This window comes from Magnolia sinica, chromosome 9 (assembly GCF_029962835.1).
Source record: "Magnolia sinica isolate HGM2019 chromosome 9, MsV1, whole genome shotgun sequence".
Classification (NCBI taxonomy): domain Eukaryota; kingdom Viridiplantae; phylum Streptophyta; class Magnoliopsida; order Magnoliales; family Magnoliaceae; genus Magnolia; species Magnolia sinica.
In genome coordinates, this window is record NC_080581.1 from 73,223,839 (window position 1) to 73,234,653 (window position 10,815).

Genomic DNA, 10,815 nt, shown 5'->3' on the forward strand with positions numbered 1-10,815 from the left:
TGTTGGGTGAGGTGGCATGGAGGTAAGGTGGTGTACTTGTCTTGATTTGATGTGACATTTCGTAGAGATTCCCTCGAAGTTCGCAACGCGTGGCGTTTCTTCAGAATGAACGCAGGCCTACATCTCCTGGCCTGGGTATCGGTTCGGTACGCGAGTCGCTATGATACAAGTTTCGGGTCGAGCCGTCTTCAGTATGCAGGACTCGGCTTAGGATTGCGTGCAATCGTCGGATACGGTGCGAAGGTTGCCGAAATTAGACCGGAAGGACCGCGGAAGCCAACGGAACGGTACGGACTAAGACACGGGTCTTACATTATCAATTGATATCGTTGAAAGGAATAAGAAAAATAATTCACATTTAATAGAAAAATTATTTTAATTCAAACGCTTAGATTAGTCTTATTATTTTATTTCAAACACAGAGATTAATAGAATGTGGTTTTTATTTTAGTACTTATAAAATTATTTTGCTGCTCTAGGTTTGTATATTAAGAGATTCTTATAAAGAATGAGAAGATTATAATTTAGAAATAAAGAGAAGAATAAAACATTACAATTTGAAAAGACAAAAAATAAAAAAAAATAAAAAAAAATAAAAAAAAATGTAAAATTCTTAAGGAATTTTGGCCACTAAACTCCCCAGAAATCAACATTTTACCAAATAATGCCTCAATAATTAAAATTTATAATGAGGCGCTTTCCAAGGAAGGAAATTATAAAGATGCTTTTGCCTATTGTTTTTTCTTTAAAAATTAGTCAATGTCAAGACTGTTTAAAGCTCATGTAGTATGTGTATAACATTCAAGCCATCTCACATATGCACCCAATCATGATGATTACACAAACCACCATTGGGTCGGAAAATCCGCACGCTGCAATAGTGGAAGTGATTACATAGTGTGCCACACACCAACGACCTAACGTCGCCAAGCTATGTATGCCCCACCATGACATGTGTGTTATATCAAAACTATCCATCTATTTTGCGAGATCATTTTAGTGCACAAGACCAAAAAAAGAGGCAAATCCAAATCTTAAGTGGACCACACCACTAGTGATGATTGAACGCTCACCATTAAAAACTTCCCACAGCCCACTGTAATGTTTATTTACCATCCAACCTGTTGATTAGGTCACACAGACTTGGATGAAGGGAAAACACAAATATCAACTTGATTAGAGCCTTCTATGGGGACAAGAAGTTTTCAACGGTAAGTGCCGAATTCCCACTATTTCAATAGTGATTGAATCCCCATCATTAAAAACTTCAAGGGGACCACCGAAATGTTTTATTTTCCATCCAATCTATTGATAAGGTCACAAATCTAAATGAAAAGACCACACAAATATTAACTTGATCTAAAACTTTTGTGTCTTATGAGAAGTTTTTAATAGTCGATTACCACTGTTTCATGTATTATGGTCCACCTTAGATTTGTATTTGTTTCATTCTTTGAGTCATGCTTTAAAATGAGTTTTCAAAACAAATAGACAACGTGGATATAAATCACATATATCTTGGTGGGCCTCGTGATCCCACCCACATCTTCAAACAAGAGACATGCAAATGTGTCAAAGTAACAAATTTCATACATTTTATACGATTTGTTAACAAATGGATTGTTTCAGATTTTGTACTTAATTTTTAGACTTCAGCACTTCTTTAGTATAATTACTAAGGGCCGGTTTGTTTTTCAAATCCAATGGTAAGTGCAATGTAAATGGGTAATTATTATTTACCCTTGTATTTACACCCAATAGCTGCCTCTTGCCATGACTTGCTGTTGATATAAAGCTTCTTTGAAAAGTTATTGCCCTCCAATAGAGAGGCGGAGATTTTTTTTTTCCATTAAAATACATGGGGTCTACTGTTATGTATGATCTTAATCCACACCATCCATTCGTTTTTTCCTCTTATTTTAGGGCATGAGCCCAAAAATGAGGTAGATCCAAAGCTCAAAAGGACCACACTACAAGAAACATGGGGAAATGAATGCTTACTAAATTTTCTTTGAATCCGTAGAAGTTTTAGATCAAGCTTATTGTTTTTTGTTTTCCCAGCATCTATGTTTGTGTGACGTTATGAACATGTTAGATGGAAGGTATACATCCTTGTGGACCCTAGGCTCATTTAAAATTTCAATAGCAGACGTTCAATTCCTCATGTTTTTATGGTGTGGGCCACTTGAGCTTTGCCTCTATCTCATTTTTCAGCTCATGCCCTAAAATGAGCACATAGAACACATGGTCAGTGTGGATCAGACACATGTATATTGACGGTCCTCACAAATTTCACCACCATAATTTTGATAAGATGACACTATTTTGTGCCACTGTTTTCGAGGTGAAATTCCAACCTCATTTCCACTTTTCCAATCAGGTAAAAAGATTAATAATGGCTCATTTACATTTACATTGCATTTATCATGGGATTTGAAAAAACAAACAGGCCCTAAACGAATTTTTGAACTTTAATTTCAAACTTCAGCTTCAGTTATCAGATTCAAGCTTCATCCTTCAGATTTAACAAATGGTCCCTTAATTTTTCTTTAAATATTAGTGAAAGTTGATACTTGTGAGTCCACTTGGTATGTGAATAACATGTAAGTCATCCAACATATGCAACCCATCATGATAATCACAAGAACCAAAAATAGCCTGATCAAATCATCATATGGGCTACGCTTGAATTTTGATGTTTTGAATAGTGTATATTATTTTTTATAAATTGGCCCACTTCATGATTGAATCCACGGTATCTTTTGTTCACCTTATAATCATGTTAGTGTGCATCTATTGGATGGGTTGGATGTCAATCATATACTGCATGTACCCCACAATTTTGAATTCTTCAGTTTGCAAGGATTTTTTTTTATTTTTTTATTTTTTTATTATTATTATTATTTTTGAATGAGAATGTAACAATGTAATTTCTCTTCTAAAAAAGCCCTCTCTAAAAGTATTGGTTACTAGAGGTACTATTTCATAAAATCCCAATCACAGAGTCATTTTATGATAAAACTCCTAAAACATCATTAAAATACAGAATAAAAATGGTTCACCCACCTACCTAAGAATGGGAAATGGTACCCAACATATAGGACATCCACATCACATCATGCAATTAGTATAAAGTTATAGGATTCGCCAAAAATTAGCCGTACCCAAAATTCAGGTGAGCCATATGATCTAAAACCATAAAAAATTCACAACTAAAATATCTAAAAGCACTTGGTGAGGCCACTTGAGTATTGAAATGGCTTGAAATTTGTTGCTACCCTTGATCCTAGTAGGACACACACAAAATGAATGTGCTAGATGTCTAAATTACATCTCACTAGGCCTTATATACAATCAAGAAGGTTTTAATGAGCAGACATCCACTCTCAATTATTATTTATGGTCTGGCCCACCTAAATCACGAATTAGTCTGATTTTTAGTTACATGTCTCATTTTTGGACCAATGTCTACCAACAAGGCTACTTGGTTGATTAACAGAGTTTTCAAATAATAGTTCTCTCCTTTCTTTTTCACTTGGAATAAATATTTATTTTGTAAATTGAAAAATAATACTTGTCACTTTTGCTCTTGAATAAGATAATCTATCAAAGGTGCATAAAAAATATTATTTTTGATCTTGTTCTAACACGGCACGTTAAAGAGATCCGCACCTACCATATTAGTGGACTTGATTTTTAGGCCAGCACATATTAAGATCAGGTTTCACATATGAACGGCCTAGATTCTATACGTATCTAACAGTGGGGCCACCTGATGTACGGCTTGGATCTTGCACTATTCTTTTAAATTTCAGGGGAGCTTATAGGATAAAAGATTATTTGGGAGGTTTTCCACTGCAGTGGGACCACCTACATGATATTAGATTAGCTGGCGTATGGTTTCGTAATAGGTGGCCCACTATTGAAGGGGCACTTTTCACCACACGTGTCGATGTGAGGCACGTATATGAGATCATATTCATCAAGTTGGGCCCACCGTGAATGAATAATCCATGGCCCAGATTAGGTTGATGAACTTATCAGGTGGGGCTATGGTCATTTTCCTCACCTGTTCAAAATTTTCCAAAGTACGTGCAGCCCACTTGATGAATGGACCAGTTCTGATTTGTGGTAAGTGCATGATCACGTTGGGCCCCACCTGCTGAATGGTTGTGATTCTGTAAAAGAATTTTAAGTTGGCTCGTATGGCGCGTGTGATGTTTGTTGAGATTGTTTTGAACAAGTCTACGTTATCGGACGAGTAATAGAGTGCGGATTAGGTGAGTCGGGTAACCAGGGGTGTACGCGAACCTGGCTAGCTCGGTTAGCTTGCTTGACTCAACTCGAAAAAGCTCAATTCGACACGGTTCGAAGCTGAGTTCGACCCAAGTTGAGCTGATTTTTTGAGCTCGAAAATGAGTTCAAGCTGGCCTAACTCGACTCAAACCAGTTCAGTAACTCGGTTACTTTGATATTGATGTTGCTCGCCAAGTGTTTGATGAAATGACTCAACAAAGTGTGGCCGATAGCAAGGAAGGTATGTACATAAAATAAATATCCTTTTTTTCTTGATTTTTACATTGCTTAGAAGGTGTTTGCTAAAATACCTATAAAACCATTGCTTTTGTTTTACATAAAGTGAAATTTTAAAGTTGCAGTTCAAGTATTTGTGAAAATGCCTCAAAGGCAAACTCGGCTCGATCTTAGCTCAAGCTACTAACCAAACTGAGCTGAGCTGGCCACTCAGGCTTGAGGACCGAGCCGAGCTGAGGTCAGCTAGTGGCCGAGCCGAGTCGAGCTAAGGTCAGCTCGACTTGGTTCGACTCGGTGTACACCCCTAGGGGTAATAGATTAGTGGGTGAGTCCCTAACCGTGGGGCCCACTTTGATTTACATGTTGTATATATGTTCCGACCATCATTTTTTTCAGATAATTTTAGCATATTGTCCCAAAAATTAAGGAGATTTAAGTGTATAGTGGACCATACCACATGAAACTTACCATTTAAAACTTCCTAGGGCCCACATTCATGTTTATTTACCATCCAACCTGTTGATATAGTCACAAAAATCTAGATGAAGGGAAAACACAAATATCAGCTTGATTCAAAAATTTTATAGCTCACAACAAGTTTTTAATTGTGGCCGTTCAATGACCACTGTTTCCTTTGGAGTGGTCCACTTGAGTTTTGAATCTACTTCAGTTTTAGTACTTTTCACTAAAATAATCTGGAAAAAAAAAAACTTATGGACGGAATGGATATGAAGAAAATACATCAAGGTGGGCCCCACAGTCAGGAACTCACCCACTAAGCTGTTACCCCACCATAGTGGTATGATACTCGGTCGCGACTGACGCTTGATACGCACGCATTCAGGAATTGTACATGATGCATCCGTTGACTCAAGTTAAGCTGACTAAATCATATTGGTTGAACAATCCTAACCACTGATTTGATTCGTGGACACTTGTTTGTTGAAACAGTCATATTTTTCTTTTTTTTTTTACCGTCCAATAAATGTAAGTAATTTTCTAGTACCGCGTATTATCCATCACATCCTCCAGATTTCCAACTTTCTTTCCTTGGTAGTAACGAATGTCAAAAGATTCTACAACTTGATAATCCCCATCATGCGTGTGATACCATGGAGCACGTGTGCGAGATACTACCATCCATTAGCTGAGCCCCAACATGTAGATGCTTCGCTCCGAAAATCAGATCGGTTCATTCTTGAAAGAGGCACGATGTACAGAATAAATTGATGGTTGAAAATATGTGGGCAAACGGTCCAACAGTCATCAAGCATGTGTGGCCCACCTGATGAATATTCAAACTGATTCTCAGACCTAGGAATTTAAACCCAGTGGGCCCACCTAATGAAAGGTTGGATCTTGCCCTTATATCAGTTGGAACATGTGGAGGTGTTTTGTGAGGCTAGGTTTTACACGCGCTTGGGATCAGCACATATATGGGATTTAAATTTGGAAATTGAGGTTCGAAGAGGAGAAATTTACGACTGTGGACACCACCTTTTATCCATTGAATATTCTTGAAACAATACAAACTTAACATACTCACTTAGACCTCCTCGTACGGACGACAAATTCTAGGACGAAAATACCCCTCCTTTTCACATAAACGGATTGGCTACTCCGCTGCCAAACCGCCAATGGCGGATCGTCGTGGTCTGTGGGCCCCACCATGATTTATGCCTTTTATCCATGCTGTCCATATATTTTTCTGGATCATTTTATGGTATGAGACAAAAAATGAGGTATATCCAAATCTTAAGTATACCACATTACAGGAACAATGTTGAATGAGCGTCAACCATTAGAAATCCTCCCCCATCTAAGTTGGGGCCCACTGTGATGTTTGTGAGAAATCCTCCCCATCTAAGTTCATTCATAGGGTCATAAAGGCCTGGATGAAGAGGAAAAGCAAATTTCATAATGATCCAAAACTTCATTAACCCCTGAAAGGGTTTCAATGGTAGACATTCAATTCCCCACTGCCTTTTATAGTGTGGTCCACTTGATAGTTAGATCTATCTTATTTTTTTTTCTCAAGCCTTAATATGAGCTCACCAAATAGATGGACGGTTTGGATATAACACAGACATTATGATGGGACCCAAGAAAGTAACCTAGAAAAAAAGAAAAGAAAAAAGAAGACAGACAGCCGCGGCACTACCGCCGGTTGTTTGGTTTTTTTTTTTTTTTTAAAAATTTTTTTTTTTAACAGAGAGAACTTTTTCTCTCCTACATTTTTGTCCAATACATAATTATGTAAATATGTATATATAAGTATATAAAAATATTTTTCTATCTTTTAATTCATTTCGTTGTCTATTTATTAAGCAAGTATATCTCTTAAATTAGAATGTTTTTTTTTTCTTTTTTTTACACATGCACACACACCCCCATGCACTCACACTAGTGAAATTTCACCACGTATGGATACTTGAATGCTTGATCGGGTGTTGAAACTCCTAAGAGTCTACCACCCGAGTAAGAGTAAGAATCCTAAGCTAGCGGGGTGAGCATTAAAATTTGCAGGGCAAGCATGTAAATGGTGGAAATCATTATACCCATTGTTGGGCCCACTATGGTTTCAATGGTGGAAATCATTATGCCTACTGTTTTCCGTGGTCTGATCCACTTGACCTTTTGATATGCTTCAATTTGGGGCTAAACCGTTAAAATTAGATCGAAAAACGAATGGATATACCTCATTTTTTGTCTCATACCACAAACTAGAAAATCAGCGGGGGAAACATGAAAAGCAGCGAGGCAAACTAGAAAATCAGTGGGGGAAACATGAAAATCAGCGGGGGAAACATGAAAATGGGCAAATTGAAAATGAGGGGAAACTAGAAAAGCAATGGGCAAACTAGAAAATCAATGGGAAAAACATGAAATTGAGGGGCAAACTTAAATATGACGAGGCAAACTAGAAAATCAGGGCAAACTAGAAAATCAGCGGGGGAAACATAAAAAGCAGCGGAACAAACTAGAATAACAGCGGGACAAACTGAAATATGAGCGGGGTAAACTAAAAAATTAGCGGGGCAAACTAGGAAATCAGTAGGGCAAACATGAAATTGAGCAGGGGAAACTAGAAAATCAGCGGGGCAAACATGAAATTGAGTGGTGCAAACTAGAAAATCAGCGGCAGAAACTAGAAAATCAGCGGGGTAAACATGAAATTGAGTAGGGCAAACTAGACAATCAACGGAGCAAACTTAATAGATAATTTCATGGCTTGAGCCAATAAATCTAAATATATCCAATGTTGAAATGGACCACACCAAATGAAATTTTGAATTGAACTTCTAATGTTGATCATTTCTTAGGGGCCACAGAAGTTTTGGATCAAGCTTATAATTGTGTTTTCTATTAATCCATGTCTGTATGATCTTATGAATAAATTTGATAACAAACAAATATCATTATTGGGCCCACTATGGTTTCAATGGTGGAAATCATTATCCCCACTGTTTCCCGTGGTATGATCCACTTGATCTTTTGATATGCTTCAATTTGGGGCTAAACCGCTAAAATTAGATGAAAAAATGGATGGACGGTTATAAACCATTCTAAATATAGAAAAAGGTAGTTTGTCTCGCTAATTTTCTAGTTTGCCATGCTTTTCATGTTTCCACATGTTTGTCCCCCCGATTTTCTAGTTTGCCCTACTCATATTTCAGTTTGCCTCGCTGTTTTTCTAGTTTGCCCTGCTGTTTTTCATGTTTCTCCCGCTGATTTTCTAGTTTGCCCCGCTGCTGTTCATGTTTTCCCTGCTAATTTTCATATTTCTCCTGCTGATTTTCTAGTTTGCCCCGCTCATATTTCAGTTTGCCCCGCTGCTTTTCATGTTTCCCCCGCTGATTTTCTAATTTGCCCCACTGCTTTTCATGTTTCCCCCGTTGATTTTCATGTTTCCCCTGCTGATTTTCATGTTTCCCCCGCTGATTTTCTAGTTTGCCCCGTTCATATTTCAGTTTGCCCCGCTGTTTTTCTAGTTTGCCCCGCTGTTTTTCATATTTCCCCCGTTGATTTTCTAGTTTACCCCGCTTTTTTTCATGTTTGCCCCGCTCTTTTTCATACTTACCTCGCTCATTTTCATGTTTGCCCCGCTCATTTTCATCCTTGCCCTCTCATTTTCATGTTTGCCCCGTTGAATTTCATGTTTGTCCCGCTCATTTTCATGTTTGCATGAAAATCATATATGGTACGTTAAGCAAATCATTCTAGTTTGGATCCTTACTCTTGCTCGGGTGGTAGACTCTTAGGAGTTTCAACACCTGATCAAGCGTTCGAGTATCCATAGGTGGTGAAAATTCCACTAGTGTGAGTGTGTGGGGTTGTGTGTGCGTGTGTAAAAAAAACAAATCATTCTAATTTAGGAGAAATGCTTGTTGAATACATGGACAAAGAAATGAATTAAAAGATAAAAAAAATATTTTTATATACTTATATATACATATTTATATAATTATGTATTAGAGAAAAATGTAAGGGAGAAAAAGTTCTCCCAGAAATATTTTTCTATCTTTTAATTCATTTCTTTGTCTATTTATTTTACAAGCATATCTCCTAAACTAGAATGATATACTTAAAGTACCACAAATGATTTTGGGGTAGGAGAAGCTAATTTAGCCAACCAACATCGTTATTTTCCAAGATTCCATCGGGTTGATGGTCGAAAATCTATTTCATTCAGTTCATGGTTAATTTCAATCAGTTCGCGGTCAAATTGGAAATTCAGCGGGGCAAACATGAAATTGAGCGAGGCAAACATGAAGTTGAGCGAGGAAAACATAGGTCTATGTTTAAAAGGACATGTATTAGCAATCTCATGGATCTTAAAACGTGCCAAGCTACCCCTCAATGGGTATAAACACTACCAGGAAGACACCACCTCACTCACCAACAACACGGAGGCAAATCCGACTCCTCCACTCTTCGACCTTCTTAAAATTCCACAGGCCGAAGCGACCACTCTCCCTACATACAATATTCTACTTATACAAACTAACCAGCTGCCACACCTTCTCATCTAGCCCTCCCAACGTTTAACCATAGACCATAGTCTACTGCTATGATCTCACATCCAAGACCCTAAACCAACCTTAGCGACAACACCTCCAAGGGAAGGCCTACCACAACAACATATAGGCAGCATCCATTAGAAGAAGTAGAGAAGATAGACTGAAGTAGAGAATCATGAAATTGAGTAGGGGAAACTAGAAAATCAGCGGGGCAAACTAGAAAAATCAGCGGGGCAAACTAGGAAATCAGCGGGGCAAACTAGAAAATCAGCGGGGCAAACTAGAAAATCAGTTGGACAAACTAGAAAATCAGCGGGGCAAACTAGGAAATCAACAGAGAAAACATGAAAATCACATTGAATGTATGTAGTATATCCACACCGTCCATCCATTTTTCTATCTAATTTTAGCAGTTTAGCCCCAAATTAAAGCATATAAAAAGATTAGTGGATCACACCACGGAAAACAATGGGCATAATGATTTCCACCGTTGAAACCATAATGGGCCCAACAGTGATGTTTGTTTGTTATCAAACCTATTCATAAGATCATACAGACATGGATTAATAGAAAAAACAATTATAAGCTTGATCCAAAACTTCTGTAGCCCCTAAGAAATGATCAACAATAGAAGTTCAATTCAAAATTTCATTTGGTGTGGTCCATTTGAACATTGGATAAGTTTAGATTTATCGGCTCAAGCCATGAAAATATCTGTTAAGTTCGCCCCGCTGATTGTCTAGTTTGCCCCATTGAATTTCATGTTTGCCCTGCTGATTTCCTAGTTTGCCTCGCTGATTTTGTAGTTTGCCCCGCTGATTTTCTAGTTTGCCCCGTTGATTTTCTAGTTTCCCCCACTGCTTTTTATGTTTTCCCTACTGATTTTCTAGTTTGCCACGCTTTTCATGTTTTCCCCGTTGATTTTCTAGTTTGCCCAGCTGTTTTTCTAGTTTGCCCCGCTCATATTTCAGTTTCCCCCGCTGCTTTTCATGTTTCCCCCGCTGATTTTCTAATTTGCCCCGCTGCTTTTCATGTTTCCCCCGCTAATTTTCTAGTTTGCCCCGCTGCTTTTCATGTTTTCCCCGCTGATTTTCATGTTTCCCCCACTGATTTTCTAGTTTGCCCCGCTTATATTTCAGTTTGCCCCGCTGTTTTTCTAGTTTGTCCCGCTGATTTTCTAGTTTACCCCGCTGATTTTTTAGTTTACCCCGCTCTTTTTCATGTTTGCCCCGCTCTTTTTCATGCTTGCCTTGCTCATTTG